Source organism: Gopherus evgoodei, chromosome 3 (genome assembly GCF_007399415.2).
Source record: "Gopherus evgoodei ecotype Sinaloan lineage chromosome 3, rGopEvg1_v1.p, whole genome shotgun sequence".
NCBI lineage: Eukaryota > Metazoa > Chordata > Testudines > Testudinidae > Gopherus > Gopherus evgoodei.
This window is the reverse complement of record NC_044324.1, coordinates 40,184,926-40,205,353: the sequence shown is the minus strand read 5'-3', so window position 1 is coordinate 40,205,353 and position 20,428 is coordinate 40,184,926.

Genomic DNA, 20,428 nt, shown 5'->3' with positions numbered 1-20,428 from the left:
TTGGGTAGGTAGAAGTGATGGAATGTGCTGGGAGTTATATTGATGTGAAAACCAGTTAAGTGTCAGTGCTGTTGGAAGTTTAGGGTGCTGTGGAAGTAGGTACTGGGGATCAGATTGCTACTGAGGATATGGCAATAGGTACTGAAGGGCCAGTGAGCTGCTGGAGGTGGGTTCTAGGGTAGTTGGGAGCTGTTTAGCCATTGGTGGCTTCTGGGATGCATGGGGTGGTGGCTGGTATTGCTAGACAATAGGGTCTGCTCTACAGGTAAGTGTGAGTGAAATGGGTGGATGATGCTGGACAGATTTGGTGCAGATGTGCTTGGGGAAATAATAGATGGCTGTTGGGGGGTGTGCAGAATGAGTGTGTGTTGCTGGTTGGTAGCTGGGCATTTGAATGTGTTGGGAGGATGGGTGGGAGATGTGAGGGAATGAAAGCAGCTTTAAAAATTCAAAAATTATTTTCTCCTCCACCTCTATAATAGTCTCTTTCTGTCCTGCGTTTTGATGATGATGATCAGCAGGAGAAGTAAATGAGCAAGGTTTTTAGGCTTTTTTTTTCCTCTTGTGGATATGGTGGGGAAAGTTTGTAGGGGTTATTTCAAGAGGGGTGTAGACTTGAGTGGATAAGTTTATCTTTTTCCTTAGGTGGAGGTGAAAGATCCATAGGACAAATAAAAAATGATGGATTGAGTTTTCCTTGATTTTAGGCCTTGTCACCAGTCTTTGACCTCTCAGGGGCAGGAACATGGGGTTGATGCAGACAAGAATTCCTCTCTTGCCAATAATTAGACACTCATGATGGAGGAAGTAATGTCCTTTTGGAGGGATTGGTCTGGGGTAGGAGGAGTTTCCTGGAATAAGAGGAGGGGCCAGGGAGAAAAAAGGTAGGAAAGGGTTTGGGATAAATTCCTCCCCATTTCTTAACCTAATGATGGCATTTTGAAGATGTTTGGTAATCTTTACTATAAAGGCAAGAGCCTCAGGGAAAGGGAAGAAGGGATTGATTTTTTTCTCTCTGCTGATTGGAAGATAGGGGATTAATAGAAATGGGTTTTGCAGCCAGCCCTGGAGGTCCTTATTCTAACAACCAGCTATGTCCCTCCAGGTTGTCTAAAAAGGTGGAACAACTGTGCTGTGCACTGTGGATACAAAGGCTTGGAATGAGGGGCTTGGTTGTAAAGCTTAGGGTTCTTTGATCCCTGTGATAATGGGTTGGGGAGACAAGGCAGGAAGAAATCCTGGTTTAAACAAGAAATTTTTTAGTTTCTGTTCCATTGTTTGAACTAGAGGTTGGGGGTATTGGTGGACAAATATTCCAATCTTATGCTCATGCATGCTGTTGTATATAAGATTGATGGTTAATAAAGTGTCATCTGTCCATGGTTTCATTAAAGATGACCCTGCCCCACTAGTCTTGCATGCGTTTCTTAAATGCTGATTGAATGATCCTTCTGGACAAGTTGTGGCATAGTTGATTCTAGACAAGCATTGGGTACAGCATGAGCCTAAAAGGAAGTGATGAAGAGATACTGTGGATGTGTTCTTTGCAGCCAATCTGAAATGCAGGAGGTCTCCTACCTCAAATTAGTTAAATTAAATGAATTAAATGCATACTTGTGTGAGTCCTGGGACTTATTCTAATGGGCAAATCATCCTGCTGCATTGCAAAGTCCCTGCATGAGCTAATAGTTTCTCACCACAGTGGTTTTGGAATCATCAGAGATGACAGTGCTCAGTAACTTAAACATCCATCTCAGATGATGAGTTTTCTATATCAGCTCAGGATTTCATGGGTACCATGGAGATGAAGGAATTATTGTCTCAAATTCTTGATTTATTGTTTGGCTAGGACTGGAGATTAGGCATTTGGATATTAAATCTATTGTCATGGACTAATCATTACCTACCTCTTGTGGTTTGAGTTTGGGACACATCTATTCTCCACGAGGGACTGGTTGATAATACAACCTATGAAGTTAATGGAATGGGAACTCTTCCAGAAGGCCCAAAGGGAAGATACGATACATTCAACAGATTTGGAGACTTGGTAGGATTTATGTTAATCTACTATTTTCAGCCATTGATGGGGTGGCCTTGTGCCCTCGCCTTCAGCTATGTCCTCACTGATCACTTTGATTTACAGATGAAGTGAGAGTGAAGACTGTTAGAACACCAGTGACAGAAGTCATGGGCTGAAACTGACCAAGTGCACTACGAAAGCTTTTTGAATTCTTATGTCATGGTTCTGGAGGAGACAGACAAATGTCTGCACCATAGTGTCTGCAAAGTGCTGTTCAGTGGATTTTGAATGATGACAGTTGGGTTAATCCAAGCTATCTTTATTCAATGTCCCAACTCAAAAAGATTAGGAAATGCCCGAATTAAGGTTGCCCATGCAACTTTAATTTGGTCCTCTTCTGTGTATGCATTATGATACAGTTCTTAATTACATGATCACATACTGTTTTTCCCCAGGACCCTGACCTTGTTTAGTACATTGGGAGGATGGTGTTCAGAGAATGGGTAGCCATTCAGCATAATTTAGCAAAATTATAAACAACTGAACACAGAATCTTACGCTGGAAAGTGTCAGACAACCTTAAATATAGGTGCGCTTCCTGCACCACCACTTATATCTTATCCAACTGAGCCACTGCTGCTGAACCTTACTTGAGACTGAGGCTTGGATGAGAGCTGGTTGCTTGAAACTCACTGGATAAGACTGACATGATGCTGATAGGCTGAGAGAAAGAACTGGAAGATATGGCAAGGGTTATTTTGATCCTTCATTGGAGGGTTTATGCTAGCCCTTTGTAATTAGAGTTTGCAAGATGGGAGTATTGTTGCATCCCCACCTGCTATTATATGATCATATACAGCAGTGATCAAGAAAACTCTCCTCAGTCTCCAACAGGCCTGGGGGATATAATTGTTTCTTTTAGTTGCAAACCTTGCTACTATAATCTATGCTTTTGTCTTAAACTAAATTTCACCTTAAATCAGCCTGGAAACTGAATGCAGCAGCTCACTTATAAAGCAGTGCATCTGTTTGAGAGCACCAGTTCATCAGAATCTGGACTGGCTTCCTATTAGTTTCCCGTTGAATTAAGGTGTTGTCCTATAAAGCCTGAAATGACTTGTGATCTAGGTACTTGAGTGACCTTTCCCCCCTCCTCCCCCATCAGATAGTGCGATGGTTTAAAGTATAAAAGAGTGAGTTGCCAGCAGGGCATTATCTGTTTGGAGCCCTCAGCTTTGTAACCCACACCAGTACCACAAATCTGTTGAAGTTCAGGGCATATGCAAGATCCACTCTCTTTATGTTGGCTTTTGGAGAGGGTAGGGTGTAATGCCAACTGGCACTTGTGGGCAACGTGAAGTACTGTTTTAGTTTGTTATGGTTCTTTTTTTGATGTTTAGGGTTAGGAGAAGCTTCATCTTGTTTCATTATGCTGTATTTTTAATTCATGGCACAGGTGCTGGAGCTTGAGATACTTGCTTTTCTAGATATAGTGTACATTAAAAGGATTAAATAAAAAAAAAACTATACAGATGTAGAACCCTGAGGCAAAGGAAAGATATGGCTGAGAAATCATCTGCTACCAAATCAGTCATGTAGTAGTGACAAATGATTACATCAAACTCACTGTGCAATATTGTATCTACTGGTGATGAAGACTACAGAGCATTTTAGCTTTGCTAACACTTGCGTAGCTTCTTCATTATTGGAATAAAGTGGGTGCTTATAGGAGAAGGGGCTGCTGTAGGAAACTTGTGCGAGGAAGGTTAGTGTTGCTACTCATGCATACTGTTTCCTGTAGCTGGGAAGTTGGGTCACAGGAGCTTGAAAGTGCTGTTGGGGAGATGGGCATAGGGGAGAGTGCTGGTACAGCTTGAATGTTGCTGGTGGGTGCTGTTTGTACAGTTTGATTTGTGCTGCTGATTGAAAGGGTTTGCTGTTGCTGCTGAGTATTTATTGATTGCTGCTGTTTGGGGAGGGTGGAGCCGTGGGGTGATATTGACGACTGTGCTTGTGTACAAAACTCCCAGCTAGCCCTGAGTCTAAAGCTCTTTTTTTCCTTTGTCATAACAACAACGATGTTAAATTCTACCCCTGGCTCCCGGGTGAAATAGTTATTTGTTGGTTACATTCATCCAGTTCTCCCCATCATGCTTCCGTCTTCTGTAGAGCATGCAGCAAAACAGTGGATAAAAGCCCTGGGGAGTAGCAGGGAGAGGGATAAAGTATCCATGTGAGATGTCCACCTGCCCCTCTGGAGTAGCCATCTCTGTCCTCCCTCCACATGGCCTGTCTGAACTGTGAGGAACAGAGGACACTGGCTAGGCACAGAGCTGTTTCCCTTTCCACACTGTTGGTGGAACTGAAATTTGTGAATAAAACATAAAAGAGAGGAGAAGGGAAATGTAACACTCAGAAGGAATATTGTATATTGGTACAATAAAAAGCACAGGTAAATTAATGCTGTGTTTCAGTACTGTGCTTTGTGAGTCCCAGCAGAGGTGATCTCAAAGCACTAGTGCTGAGATGTGCTGCTGCTGCTGGGAGGAGGGCCCTAAGAGAACAGCAGGAAGAGAATTCCTCCATGAAGATCCATAGGGCTCAAAACAAGGTTTCTGCAGATCCTCACTTTTTTTTTTCCCCTATCTGACCTGGCCCCAACAAGAATGAGTTGAGAATGGGAGAGTATGGAGCCAAACAGCTATACAAAACAACTTGTCCTTAAATGGAATGGAAACATATACCCTAGTAATGGCTTTTTCTAAGCTATATGCAACTTCTTCTGCTCAAATAATAATAAAGATGCATGAAGGAGCTGAGATGGCAACACGCAGTGAGATTTTCAAGTTATATTTCTTGTAACTTTCTCAACTGGTGGCAACAATAAGGGCCATGATTTTGGATAAATGCAACTAATTTTCCCCTTATGGTGATTTGATTATTTTTTCATTACAGGTTAATTATAGGACTAGCTTTTACCCATGAAAAATTGCCCATGTTGTGGGATTGCACCATTAAGCTCACTCATTTCTGAACAGTTCACTGTGGAGTGAGGAGATTGTTGTGAAACATGCATTGTATGATTCTAACAGATATTTTCATTCATAAATTTCCAACTCTGTTTGCTACATTGCCAGAATCATACAATGCATGTTTCACAACAGATATTTTCATTCATAAATTTCCAACTCTGTTTGCTACATTGCCAGAATCATACAATGCATGTTTCACAACAGATATTTTCATTCATAAATTTCCAACTCGTTTGCTACATTGCCAATGGTAATAACAGATAGCAGAAAAGAAGGTGCATGAGACATAAATACAAAGTGTGCAGGACAAACAGCATAAAGTCCAAATACAATTTGCATGTTTACAGGGGACACAATGCTAATAACAGGTTAGAAACCAAATAACAGAAATGGAAGTGCATGAGACATAAACACAAAGAGTGCAGGACAAAGAGCATAAAATCTGCACACAATTTGCATGTTTACCGGGGACACAGAAAACAAGACCTATACATGTGGAGGGAGTTGGTACCTGTGAACACTTCATGGGTTGGTGGATTAGTAATTTTAGAGGTAGCTCCTCCTCTTCCACCCTTTGCCTCTCCACTTCCTTCTCTTCATGTCTCCTTAACCTCTCTTTGCAGCTGCCTTGTAAACAGTTTGTTGCCAAATGGTGAGATTGTGACATCAGAGATAACTGTTGCATCAACCACTTAAGGGGCTGTGAAGTTAGAAGTGAGTGGATGATGTGAGGGAGGGGAAAAGGACATGTATACAGACCAACATAGCTAATTGTATGTACATTTGTGTACACTTAAAAAACTATTGTAGAAGAACAAACCAAGTCCAGGTGGTGGTTTAAAAAAAAAAAAGCTGATTGCTAACAAAATAATCACTCTAAGATACTGGAAGGTTAACGGATATCATTAATATAATTGACAAGGAGCCAAAGGTTGAAGTTGTTGTTCTTTAAAGACTGGGTTAGGACTTCGGATTTCATTCAGTGTCATTATGAATCCTATTTATTTATTATTTTGAATTGGTAGGTACTTGTGGGTTAAATAAGGGCTCTGGGTTACAAGAGGTTAAACACATTTAGTGAGCTTATATTACTGAAATACAAAGGCATCTCATTTGATCTATTTCATAATTCCAGAGCACGAATCATCATGGCCTCTCGGTGCCATCCCCCACAGGCAGGCTGTACAGTGAAGGCCCATGCTAATTTAAATTGCATCACTTAGTGTGTACAATCAATACAGGGAGACCTGCCTCAGATGTGCAGCACAATGTTATGTAGAGCTTCCACACAAGAATAAGACCCTGGATGACTAGGATGGGTAATCGGGTTATGAGTTGCCTCTCACTTTGGTGAGGTCAGATTATCTTAACATATTTTTCCTTGACCTCCCCACGGCATGAAAAAGGGAGAGGGAGAATTACGTTATCGCTTCCCTTCTCCGCAGCTATTCTGCTACCAGACAATTAGGTAGAACTGGGGAGTTACTGAGCTTGCATACAACAGTGGTCCAAAAAAGCAAGGTCCACAGTCTAAATAAATACATAAAAATCCAGGGCCACAAAGCTTCCTTTACTTTGTCTTAATGCTGTTTCTGCAGATAGGAGGTGAGGGAATTAGGCAATGATCGTTTTGGATGGAGAGATGCATGTGTGAAAGGGATCATGGGGTGGGTAAGATTCCTTGCATGCACAGCATGTATTCTGACAGTACTAAACATACACGGTCCTAAACAATGACACTAGCATAGGTATGGATTGTAGGAGATAATGGGACGTTTTCCATTCTACTGTAATTTCCATGATTCTATCACAATAGAATACTGGATAAATGCAAACAGGAAATTCAGGGACGTTGTAATTTAATTCTAGAATCTGTTCCACTTCTGTGCCCTTATAGGTTTCCTTCCCCTTCAGCTAAAGGACTTCTAATCCTTCTCAAATTATTCCTGATGTATGTAACTTTTGCAAAACATCGTAGATGTCATTAATACATAACCAGTAGAGCTCCTCTTCTGGGGAACAGAGTTCTGCAGATTGATTTTATCTTTGTAAATTTTAATAAAATTATGCAATGTTATTTGCCTGTATGTGGATCAGTAAGATCTCAGGATATAGAATAAATTTCTACTTGAAATCCACATGAGCCTAGATCTTGCAACCTACATAACAAAAAACCCACTCCTGACAACCAAAAACGTAATCACTAAACATGTTTCAGTTAATCATTTTCTCGTTTTTGGTAGGTTCTCAGATCCCTTGGTGAGGAATGTGATATTAAATACCAAGATCTATTTCACCTTCTGAACAATAACTAAGTCACCTCTTTACACTTACATTCCCACAAAACTGTATAAGCCAGTGAGCGTCTCCTGCAGTAAAATGAGAAGTCCTGTCCTTATACATTCAAATTGTTTAATGGAAAGATGAGGTGGCAAATACATATCTTTTGGACTGAATTATTTTACTTATAATTCTGTTATAGCCTGTACAATTATGGGTGCCAAAATAAACAACTAGATCACTCATGGGTGCCAACTCCAGGAGGGCTCCAGGTCTGGAACACCCATGGAGAAAACCACCCACTGGCAGCCAAGCTCCCTTCCCTCTGCCCCAGTCCCACCCACTGGTGGCCCCTGCCAATCAACTTCTCCCCCTCCCACCCAGCTGTTCTGGAGTAGCTGTTCCACGGCATGCAGGAGGTGCTGGGAGGGAGGGGGAGGAGTGGGGATAGGGCATGCTCAAGAGGTGAGGTAGGGGTGGAGCCGAGGCAGGGCCTGAGGCTGAGCACCCCTGGGAAAAATTAGAAGCCAGTGTCTGTGAGATCGCTTGAAAAGATTGAGAAGAAAAAATGAGAAAAGGTGAGTGAACAAAGGAAAAGCTGCTAACCCAAGGGGTGGTGGAGAGTATTGTTTATGGATAAGCTTTATGCATATTCATAATTTTGTATTAGGTGCCTAGAAACCAAGGTTATGGGCACATAACAAATGCCTAATGGCTTTATTCTTGAGGTGCTCAGCACCCTTACCTCATAGATTTAAATTGGAGTTTAGGTCACTCAGCACCTGGCATAAGGTGCTCAGTACCTCACAGAAGTGAGTCCTAAGATGGATAACAAGGACATAATGAAAAATTACCTTTCCAAGAATGTGACCTTCAACTCATAAAAATCAAGGAGGCTTCCTTGCCCAACTATTCATTCAGAGCCCCCACATTGTTATAGGATGAGAACCCTGTTTCACTATGTAGCACTAATACAAACAACTGGAAGTGTTTTCCATGCAGTTGTTAATATGCCACAGTACTCAGCAGTTTCTGTAATCAGTGCTGGTGCTAACTTCCAAGTACAAGTCCAAGTACTAACTCCTCTCTGGTCACAGCTTGGAGGTACCAGAGCACCAGACAAAACCAAGGACATGAAAAGCAGCACAAGGGACTGGTAAAAGGAAATAAACATGTAGCTGAAATACATGAAATAGAATTCAGGAGTTTGTTAACTCTAAAACAATTTGGATGAACTAGAGAGCAAGAAACAGGACATTTATGAAATAAGCTGAGTTGCACAGCTAAAGCAGGAGGTTCTTTACACATGACTTAATCTTGTATTTAATAACTGAAAAAAAGTAGTAGAATTATCAGCATCAGGGATGAGTTGAGGAAGAGGACACTTGCAAAAAATTGAGGCTATGTCTACACTAATAAAAGAGGTATTTTTAACACATTTGATAACATTCTAAAATCCCAGTTTAGACAAGACACTTGTAGTTTTAACATAGGGTCAAGGTAATCCCAAGAGGAAAATTTAGGGTTTACCTCTACCAGCTGACACATGTCTACTACTTGTGCCAATGATCTAAATGCATTTTTTCCCTAGGGAAGATGAGGCCTGAAAGAGCACTATTAGGTCCTTGTAATGGAGTGACACCACCTCTAAGGAGAACCTCCTTGGCTGGGTTTGTGTTTGCGCACTCTTGTAGGCTGTGCTCTGCCTGTCTACAGTGACCCCTGCTGGCGGTTTTCACCTGCTCAGGCAAGTTTTCTAGTGACTCAGCCCTCCTGCCCAGTCACATGCAGTCTGTATGTGAAACAAACCAAAACACCCCTTCCAGGTAAAGATTCCAACAGGGCTATCCTAGTACCGCACGGCTGGAATATCTTTTGTTGCAGCCCTCCCTGGGCTCAGTCCCTTAAACAGTCAGTCCTAAGTTAGTCCAATAAGGTCTGTCACCAGACCCTCCATTACTAATGTCTATAACCCCTTCCTAGCTACCTTTCCATTTTCTTTCAGCCTTGGTATGAGGCTGTGCCCCCAAGGCTTTCTCCCAGGAGACTCTTCACCTCTGGTGGCTGGTCTCTGACCCCAACACTCCAGCTGAGTCACTCTTCACATTGGTATCTTGCCAGAGGTGTATCAGAGTCCACTAATGCTGACTTTCTTTAGGGTATTCGGCTTGTTTCTCTGGGCCAGTTAAACTCCTCTATCTGAGTTTAGGCCACTCCACATGTGGGGGGACCCAGGCCTGCCCACTTCTCTGGGTCCCAGCCTAGGGACCCTATGAATAGCAGCCACCAGCTGCATCCCTTTATCCAGTCACTATTATGCCACAATTTCCTGGGCCATTTCCCACAGGCACCAGCTCTTCACCTTCTGCTTCACCCTTGTCTTATGGTTCTTCTATCTTCAGTCACAGCAGCCAGCCTGGAGTTCCTTCTCGCTCCCCTGGTCCTTGCCAGCAAATGCTCTGTCCATGGTCCTGCAGTTCCTTCAGCCCACTAGGAGCTCCATCATCACTCCTTAGGCTCCAGGCTGCAACTGAATGACTCTGGCCCTGCAGCTTCTTTTATGTGAGCCTGCTGGACTTTGACTGACTGCTTCTTGTAGCCTCTCCCTGATTGGCTGCTTCTCCTGGAGCCTTTCTATGCAGCTTGGAGAACTCACCTCCGCTATTCCTTTCTGGGACGGGGTGTGGTAGGACCACAAGGCCTACAGCAGAGGGCATCAGGGCCAGGTACACCCTGTCACAGTCCTACATTTAAACACTTCCTTTAACGTACTCTGGTTACTTGCTGGACCACAGAAACCTGAATTAGTCAAAATTGTCAAATCCAATTTTTGGTTCTCATCAATATTTTCACAGGGCTTGTTCATCTGTGGTTTTATTTTTATTTTGACACTTCTTAGTTCATCTACACCACCTAGGTGATATGCTCACGCAGTGCTCTGGTGCCAGCTGTATATGCACTCTCTTCAGTAAGGCCTTTACTATGAAAAAAGGTGTGTTCTTAACTCAAGTTAGCTAACGAGTATGTAGATGCCAGCCCCCTGGGGATCCCTGTGACCCTCAGAGTCTCTGTGCCCTCTGGCATGAAGAACCCCCGGGATAACAGGCATGCACTCATGGCAGCACTGCTGTGTGACACAAGAAGGTTGTATTCCTTGCAGCAACTATTGCAGTTACAGCATGCAGCAGTTTCCTGAATGAGCAGAAATCGGCTCAGGTCCAGCCTCAGACAGCATTAACAGTTTTCATATCAGGCACTGGTCTGGGCATTTTTGGTTGGGCCTATGAAAAAATGTTTGCTGCCCCACCCCAAATATAACTGATTCATCTGCTGTGATCATGCTGTTGTGGATGGGGCTGGACTAAGAATTTTTGGGTGGGTGAGTGAGCTGATTCTTTGGGATCCACCTCACACTTACCCAACTCATTTTATATAAAAAGCATGGCGTTTGTGTGAGAGGTCTTCAAGCTCCTCTCAGCTTCCTGGTGCAAAAGCAAAGGCCTGATGCTTAGTCCATTCCTCCGCAGCACTGAATTTGCATGATACACTGGTTTACATTTCCAGGGCCATTGCTGTCAGGAATGTTTTTATGAAAGCTGAGATTCACTTCCCAAAAGCTGGTGATGTTAAAAAAGGATTCCTAGGAGAGCCCCCACAGCTTTTCAGTGTTCCCATTTAGGTTTAGGCACCCTGGCAACCTGTTTTCACCCTCCAGATCTATGCCTAGCAAGTTCTGTTTTTTCTTTTACCACACCTCTGGCCCTCCACAAGTTCTGATTCTCCTGTCTCACTTCGCCAGCTCCCCAGAAACATAGGAATGCTCGGGCCATTCTCCCTCTGTCATTGTAGTCTTCAGAGAATGCCTGTTGACAGAGCTTCCCCACTCCTAATATCAAGATCTTCAGGACCTGCCAATGGATACCCCAGGGAAGACAAGATAAGACTACCGAGTAGTGTCATGCCATGACTTGGTACCAGCTGAAATGGCTGTCCTGCAGGATACCCTGCCATTGAATGAGAGACAAGGCTGGATGGGAGAACCCAGAAGTGGTTTCTGAAACCTCCAGCATGAACATATTCATGGTTGAGACTATCCTTTTAATAATGATACAGAGCTGTTTCAGTAACTATTGTTATGCTGGAAGATATTAATGCCGGCCATCAACCATGTCTTTGATCTATAGACAATCCCAGACTTCATTAAAGACAACAGGTGTGCTAACAGGTTACTGGACAGACCAATTAACCCCCTTTATGGAGTGAGATAGCTGGAAACAACTGAAGCTACTGCCCAAGGCAATCAGCCACATGGTGAAGTTAGGGTTGCCAGAATGCCCAGTGTTAAAGGGACCTTGGCAACTCCAGTCAGCAGCAGGTGGCAGTGTAGGTGTAGGGGCAGCCAGGCGGCTCCATGTACTGCCCCTGCCCCAAGTGCTGGCTCCTCAACTCCCATATTTTTAAGTGCTGTGTCTTAATGAAAGTGGCGATCCTGAGCTGAATCTTACAAGCTGGGGTGTAGTTTTTGTTTGGGAACAGTGGAGCTAAGAGCTCTGTGAGTGTTCAGTGGAACAAGGTCTGAACACTCCAGAGGGACATCTAAGGCTTTTATCCTGCTACCCATTACCATAGTATCTGAGCACCTTCCACGTAAAATCCATTGGAATAGTGAAATCCCTAGGGAGCTCTGTGGATTCTTTATTGACTTAATTTCTGCCAGCAAAGCAGTTGCGTCAGATGAACATGTCATCCAGTAGCAATGGACAGTAAGAACGAAGGCAGGGGAATGCCAGGGGTAGCACATGGACCCAGCAGAGCTTCACAGCGTTGCACGGCCCTTGGAGCTAGGGTGACCAGACAGCAAATGTGAAAAATCGGGAGTGGGAGTGGGGAATAGGAGCCTATATAAGAAAAAGACCCAAAATCAGGACTGTCCCTATAAAATCAGGACATCCGGTCACCCTACTTGGAGCTAGAGGACACCCCAGATCCTACTGAACTGCTTACACTGGTACAAGTAAGCCATTTTAGAGCTCTGCCAATTTACTGCTTCAAATTTTATAAACTTAAAGCCGGGAGTTTTGGAATAATTTATATAGTGGGGGTGCTGATAGCCATTGAACCTGACTGTAAACCCTGTGTATGATGGAAACCACTTCAAGCCTGGGGGTGCAGCAGCACCCCCAGTACCCCTAGTTCCAGCACCTATGCTTAAAGGTTGAAGTACTCAGTTGGGTGAACTGCAAGCTCATTTCCTTCTACATGCATAAAACTTCAAGGAGCTCTCTGGACCTGCTAAATCCCTCTGGGTCCCTTGGTTACCTGGTTTCCCTATAGAGCTCCCACTGCCAAGGAGTGAACAACTCCTGAGAGCACTAGGAGTTGTGGATAGACTCTGACTCTGCTGAATCCCTTCAAGGTTTTTCTTTGTGGAAGTAACGCTCACTTCAGTGCTTTAATTTGTATGAACATAAAATTAACCTGGTTGAGTTCTAAGCCTGTTTGCCTCTAAAAGCTCCTATGACTCGTAAAAGACTACTGCAGCAGGTAGCCCCATTATGCAATTTAGGGCTTTCCTTTCAAATATGGAATTCCCTTCCTTGCCTCTTCACCTCCACAAAATTACATTGGTCTGAGATACAGGATGGTCTCTATTTGTTCCAGCTCCAGCTTCTCATGAACCACAACAATTGAATATGGGTGTTTAATAGCACTGGAAGAAAGGGAAATCCCCCCTTTCCAGTGGACACAGTGCTTGTTTCTAACCCAGCCAGATCAGGAGCTATCAGACCTTAAAATCACAATGTTATTATGTATAGATAGAAAATCCAGTCTTTAGGAAATTAGTGAAATGTATTAGTTATGATTTTTCTCTCCATGCAACACCCATATAGTTGGATTAAGGCAGAAGGGGAAGTCACTCACAAGCCATTATAGAGAATCTCTTTTGTTCTCATTTCCCTGTATTCTTTGCGTTCTTTTGTAATTAGGGCTGGTCCTAGAGCAGGCAGCTGGCTAGGGTACCAAATAATGAAATCACTTTATACAGCACCACAGGCCCTGAGGCAGAGGGATGAATCTTAGGGTTTGGCTACACTTGCAGCTGTACAGCGCTGGGAGTTACAGCTGTCTTCGTACAGCTGTGTAGGGAAAGTGCTGCAGTGTGGCCACACTGACAGCTACCAGCGCTGCAGTGTGGCCACATTTACAGCATTTGCAGCAGTGTTGGGAGTGGTGCATTATGGGCAGCTATCCCAGCATTCAAGTGGCTGCAACGTGCTTTTCAAAAGATGGGGGTGGGGTGGAGTGTGACAGGGAGCATGGGGGAGACAGAGTGGATTTTTGGAGCTGACACTGTGTCAGCTCCCTGCCTTGCAAGTTCTAAGGACTTGAAAATACACAGCACCAACCTTCAATCATTTTAAAGGTTTCAACCCCTTCCCCCCCCCCATTCACTAAATGCAAATAGCCTTCAGACCAGATAAGCAGCTGCTCCAAAACGGACCCCCACACCCCCTGTCTGGGCTGCTTCTCTCCTCAAGCAAACACTAACATTCCAAAGGAATCCCCCTGCCTGCCTCTGCTCGAGCAAACAGTAGCTGTGTTTGTTTTTTAGATAAGCAGCTCCGGGAGCCCTGAGTTCACAACAAAACAAAGAGAAGCATCACAACAAAACAAAGAGTGTTATCTTTACTTAAAAAACATTATGAGAATGTTCCAGACATCAGTTACAGCGTAGTAAGATTAATCACTGTTTACACTGGCACCACAGCACTGCAAGAGCAGCGCTATAGTCATTATTCCCCAGGCCAAGGTGGAGTACAGTCAGCGCTGTAGCCAGGGAGATACAGCACTGTATGTGCCTTGCCAGTGTGGACGGGGAATAAGTTACAGTGCTGTAAAGCCACCACCAGCGCTGTAACTCTCCAATGTAGCCAAGCCCTTAGGGTATTCCTGCCATGAGGAGTATGGCAGAGGGCACAAGGGAAAGGAAGGCCACCTCACTAGTGTCATTCTCACTTGACTCTAGAGCCTGAAGTAGCTCCTCCATAGGGTCAGAGATCTGTGCATACAGCATTGCAACACCTAACGTGGAGGGGGGCTGCTGGCAGAGTTCCTATGGGTAGGGCGGCCCTTCTTAGGGTTAGCGTTCCTATGGGTAGGGCATTTGGAGCTAGAGTTCAGGTTCCTATGGGTAGGGCTTTCCACCCTAGGGTTAGGGTTCCTATGGATAGGGCACTTGGAGCTAGGGTTAAGGTTCCTATGGGTAGGGCATTTGGAGCCAGGCTTAGGGTTAATATGGGTAGGGTGCCTTGCCCTAGGGTTAGGGGTCCTGAGGGTCAGGGCCTGCTCTAGCCATTTCGCCGACCCAAGCACGGCGGCACGCCTTAGGGGGCGCTCTGCTGCTCTCCGGTCCCGCGGCTCCGGTGGACCTACTGCAGGTGTCCCTGTGGAGGGTCCGCCGGTCCCGCGGCTCCAGTGGACCTCCCGCAGGCGTCCCTGCAAAGTGTCCACTGGTCCCATGGCTCCGGTGAACCTCCCGCAGGCGTGCCTGCGGATGTTCCATCGGAGCCGCGGGACCAGAGGACCCTCTGCAGGGACACCTGTGGGAGGTCCACCAGAGCCGCCTGCTGCCCTCCTGGCAACCGGAACAGTGCGCCCCGCAGCATGCTGCCCCAAGCAAGTGCGTGGCATGCTGGGGCCTGGAGCCGGCCCTGCTGAGGGTAGGGCACTTGGAACTAGGGGTAGGGATCCTATGGGTAGGGTACTTGGAGTTAGGGTTAGGGTTCCTATGGATAGAGCGACCAGCCCTAGGGTTAGGAATCCTAAGGGGAGGAAACTGGGAGCTAGGGTTAGAGTTCCTATGGGTAGGGCTTCCCGCACAATGGTTAGTGTTCCAAAGGGAAAGGCAATTGGAACTAGAGCTGGGGTTCCTATGGGTAGGGCACTTGGAGCTAGGGTTAGGGTTCCTATGGGTAGGGCTTCCCGCCCTTGGGTGAGCGTTTCTAAGGGAAGGGCACTTGGAGCTAGGGTTAGGGATCCTATGGGTAGGGCACTTGGAGCTAGGGTTAGAATTCCTATGAGTAAGGCACTTGGAGCTAGGGTTAGGGCTCCTAAGGGTAGGGCTTCCTGCCCTAAGGTTAGGGCTCCTAAGGGTAGGGCTTACCTCCCTAGGGTTAGGATTCCTAAGGGTAGGACAATTGGAGCCAGGGTTAGGGTTCCAATGGGTAGGGCATCCCACCCTAGGGTTAGGGTTTCTAAGGGCAGGGCACTTGGAGCTAGGGTTAGGGTTCCTATGGGTACGGTGCCCTGACCTAGGGTTATGGTTCTTAAGGGTAGGGCACTTGGAGCTAGGGTTAGGGTTCCTATGGGTAGGGCGCCCTGCACTAGGGTTATGGATCCTAAGGGTAGGGCACTGGGAGCTAAGGCTAGGGCTCCAATGGGTAGGGTTTCCTGCCCTAGGGTTAGGGGTCCTATGGGTAGGGCTTCCTGCCCTAGGGTTAGGATTCCTATGGATAGGGCACTTGAAGCTAGGATTAGGGTTCCTATGGGTAGGGCACTTGGAGCTCGGGTTAGGGTCCTATGGGTAGGGCACTGGGAGCTGGAATAGGGTTCCTATGGGTAGGGCTTCCCGCCCTAAGGTTAGGGTTCCTAAGGTAGGACAATTGGGGCTTGGGTTAGGGTTCCTATGTATAGGGCTTCCCGCCCTAGCATTAGGGTTACTAAGAGTAGGGATCTTGGAGCTAGGGTTAGGGTTTCTATGGGCAGGACACTTGGAGCAAGAGTGAGGGTTCCTATGGGTAGGGATTCCCACCCTGGGGTTAGTGTTCCTAAGGGTAGGGCACATGGAGTTAGGATTAGGGTTCCTATGGCTAATTCTTCCCACCCTAGGGTTAGGGTTCCTATGGGTAGGGCTTCCTGCCCTAGGGTTAGGATTCCTATGGATAGGGCACTTGAAGCTAGGATTAGGGTTCCTATGGGTAGGGCACTTGGAGCTAGGGTTATGGTTATGGTTATGGTTCCTATGGGTGTGGCGCCCCACACTAGGGTTAGGGTTCCTGTGGGTAGGGCACTTGGAGTTAGGCTTTCAGTTCCTATAGGTTGGGTGCCTCACCCTAGGGTTCGGGGTACTAAGAGTAGGACATTTGGAGCTAGGGTTAGGGTTCCTATGGGTAGGGCACTTGGAGCTAGGGATAGGGTTCCTATGGGTAGGGCTTCCCTCTCTAAGATTAGGGTTCCTAAGGGTAGGGCAAATGGAGTTAGGGTTAGGATTCCTATGGCCAGTTCTTCCCACCCTAGGGTTAGGTTTCCTAAGGGTAGGGCACTGGAAGCTAGGGTTGGGGTTCCTATGGTTAGGGCTTTCCACCCTAGGGCTATGGTTCCTAAACATAGGGCACTTGGAGCTAGGGTTAGAGTTCCAATGGGTAGGCCACTTGGAGCAAGGGATAGGGTTCTTATGGGTAGGGCGCCCCACCCTATGGTTATGGTTCATAACGGTAGGGCACTTGGATCTAGAGTTAGGGTTCCTATGGATAGGGCTTCCCAACCTAGGGTTAGAGTTCCTAAGAGTACGGCACTTGGAGCTCAGGTTAGGGATCCTATGGGTAGGGTACTTGGAGCTAGGATTAAGGTTCCTATGGGTAAACCACTTGGAGCTAGGGTTAGGTTTCCTATGGGAAGGGCTTCCCACCCTAAGATTAGGGTTCCTAAGGGTAGGGCTTCTGTCCTAGGGCTAGGGTTCCTATGAATAGGGCATCCCGCCCTAAGGTTTGGGTTCCTATGGACAGGACACTTGGAGCTAGGGTTAGGGTTCCTATGGGTAGGTCTTCCCGCCCTAGGGTTACTGTTCCTATGGGTACGGCACTTGGAACTAGGATTACGGTTCCTATGGGTAGGGCTTCCTACCCTAGGTTTACCGTTCCTAAGGGTAGGGCATTTGGAGTTAGGGTTAGGGTTCCTATTGGCAGGGCACTTGGAGCTTGAGTTAGGATTTCTATAGGTAGGGTGCCCCGCCCTAGGGTTAGGGTTCCTATGGGTAGGGCACTTGGAGCTAAGGTTAGGGTTCCTACGGGGTAGGCACTTAGAGCTAGGATTAGGGTTCCTATGGGTAAGTCACTTGGAGCTAGGGTTAGGTTTCCTATGGGAAAGGCTTGCCACCCTAAAATTAGGGTTCCTAAGGGAAGGGCTTCTGCCCTAGGGTTAGGGTTCCTATGGGTAGAGATTCCTGCCCTAGGGTTAGGGTTCCTAAGGGTAGGGCACTTGGAGCTAGGGTTAGGGTTCCTATAGTTAGGGCACTTGTAGCTAGAGTTAGAGTTCCTATGGGTAGGGCGCCCCGACCTAGGGTTATGGTTCGTAAGGGTAGGGCACTTGGAGCTAGGGTTAGGGTTCCTATGGGTTGGGCTTTCCACCCTAGGGTTAGAGTTCCAAAGGGTAGGGCACTTGGAGCTAGTATTATGGTTCCTATGGGTAGAACATCCTGCACTAGGATTATGGACCCTAAGGGCAGGGCACTGGGAGCTACGACTAGGGTTCCAACGGGCAGGGTTTCCCGCCCTAGGGTTAGGATTCCTATGGATAGGGCACTTGAAGTTAGGGTTAGGGTTCCTCTGGGTAGGGCACCCTGCCCTAAGGTTTGGGTTCCTATGGACAGGACACTTGGAGCTAGGGTTTAGGTTCCAATGGGCAGAGCTTCCTGCCCTAGGGTTAGTGTTGCTAGGTGTAGGGGATTTGGAGCTAGAATTTGAGTTCCTATGGGTGGGGTGCCCCGCACTAGGGTTAGGGTTCCTATGGGTAGGGCACTTGGAGTTAGGCTTACAGTTCCTATGGGTTGGATTCCTCACCCTAGGGTTAGGGGTACTAAGGGTAGGGCACTTGGAGTTAGGGTTAGGGTTCCTACGAGTATGGTGGGTAGGGCACTTGGAGCTAGGGTTAAGGTTCCTATAGGTAGGGCCCTGGGAAATAGGGTTATGGTTCCTATGGGTAAGGCACTTGGAACTAGGAATAGGGTTCCCATGGGTAGGGCTTCCCGCCCTAGTGTTAGGGTTCCTAAGAGTAGGGCACTTGGAGCTACGGTTAGGGTTTCCATGGGCAGGACACTTGCAGCAAGCGTTAGGGTTCCTATGAGTAGGGATTCCCTCCCTAGCTTAATGTTCCTAAGGGTAGGGTACATAGAGTTAGGGTTGGGGTTCCTATGGCTAGTTCTTCCCACCCTAGGGTTAGGGTTCCTAAGGGTAGGGCACTTGGAGCTAGGGTTGGGGTTCCTATGGTTAGGGCTCTCCGCCCTAGGGCTATGGTTCCTAAGCGTAGGGCACTTGGAGCTAGGGTTAGGGTTCCTATGGGTAGGACCTCCCGCCCTGGGCTAGGCTTCGTAAGGGTAGGGTACTTGGAGCTAGGGTTAGGGTTCCTATGGATGGGGCATCTTGCACTAGGGTTAGGGTTCCTAAGGGTAGGGCACTTGGAGCTAGAGTTAGGGTTCCAATAGGTAGGGCATCCCGCCCTAAGGTTTCGGTTCCTATGGACAGGATACTGGGAGCTAGGGTTAGGGTTCCTATGGGTTGGACTTCCCGCCCTAGGGTTAGTGTTCGTAAGGGTAGGGCACTTGGAGCTAGGGTTAGAGTTCCAATGAGTAAGCCACTTGGAGCAAAGTATAGGGTTCTTATGGGTAGGGTGCCCCACCCTATGGTTATGGTTCATAACGGTAGGGAACTTGGATCTAGAGTTAGGGTTCCTATGAGTAGGGCTTTCTAACCCAGGGTTAGAGTTCCTAAGAGTACGGCACTTGGAGCTAAGGTTAGGGATCCTATGGGTAGGGTACTTGGAGATAGGGTTAGGGTTCCTATGAGTAGGGCATCCCGCCCTAAGGTTTGGGTTCCTATGGACAGGACACTTGGAGCTAGGGTTTGGGTTCCTATGGGTAGGTCTTCTCGCCCTAGGGTTACTGTTCCTAAGCGTAGGGTACTTGGAGCTAGGCTTAGGGTTCCTATTCATAGGGTGCCTCACCTTAGGGTCAGGGTTCCTATGGGTAGGACACTTGGAGGTAGGTTAGCGTTCCTATGGTACGGCACTTGGATCTAGGATTACGGTTCCTATGGGTAGGGCTTCCTGCCCTAGGGTTAGCGTTCCTAAGAGTAGGGCACTTGGATCTAGGATTAGGGTTCCTATTGGCAGGGCACTTGGAGCTGGGGTTCAGATTCCTATAGGTAGGGTGTCCCACCCTATGGTTAGGGTTTCTATGAGTAGGGTACTTGGATCTAGAGTTAGAGTTCCTATGGGTTAGGCACTTGGCGCTAAGGTTAGGGTTCCTATGGGTAAGGCACTTGGAGCTAGGGTAAGGTTTCCTATGGGAAGGGCTTCCCGCCCTAAGATTAGGGTTCATAAGGGTAGGGCTTCTGCCCTAGAGTTAGGGTTCCTATGGGTAGGGATTCCCGTTCTAGGGTTAGGGTTCCTAAGGGTAGGGCACTTGGAGCAAGGTTTAGGGTTGGTATGGGTAGGGCTTGCTGCCCTAGGTTAGTGTTTCTAAGTGTAGGGCACTTGGACCTAGGGTTAGGGTTCGTATGGGTAGGGCTTCCCACCCTAGGGTTAGGGTTCCTAAGAGTAGGGGACTTGGAGCTAGGTTTATTGTTCTTAAGGGTAGGGCACTTGGAGCTAGGGTTAGGGTTCCTATGGGTAGGGCTTTCCACCCCAGGGTTAGGGTTCCTAAGGGTAGGGCACTTGGAGCTAGGATTAGGGTTCCTATGGGTAGGACTCCCTGCACTAGGATTATAGATCCTATGGATAGGTCACTAGGAGCTACGGCTACAGTTCCAATCGGTAGGGTTTCCCGCCCTAGGGTTAAGGTTCCTATGGGTAGGGCTTCCCGCCCTAGGGTTACGGTTCCTACGGATAGGGCACTTGAAGCTAGGGTTAGGGTTCCTATGGGTAGGGCACCCCGCCCTAAGGTTTGGGTTCCTATGGACAGGACACTTGGAGCTAGGGTTAGGGTTCGTATGTGTAGGTCTTCCTGCCCTAGGGTTACTTTTCCTAAGTGTAGGGCACTTGGAGCTAGGGTTAGGGTTCCAATGGGTAGGGTACTTGGAGCTAGGCTTAGGTTTCCTATTCA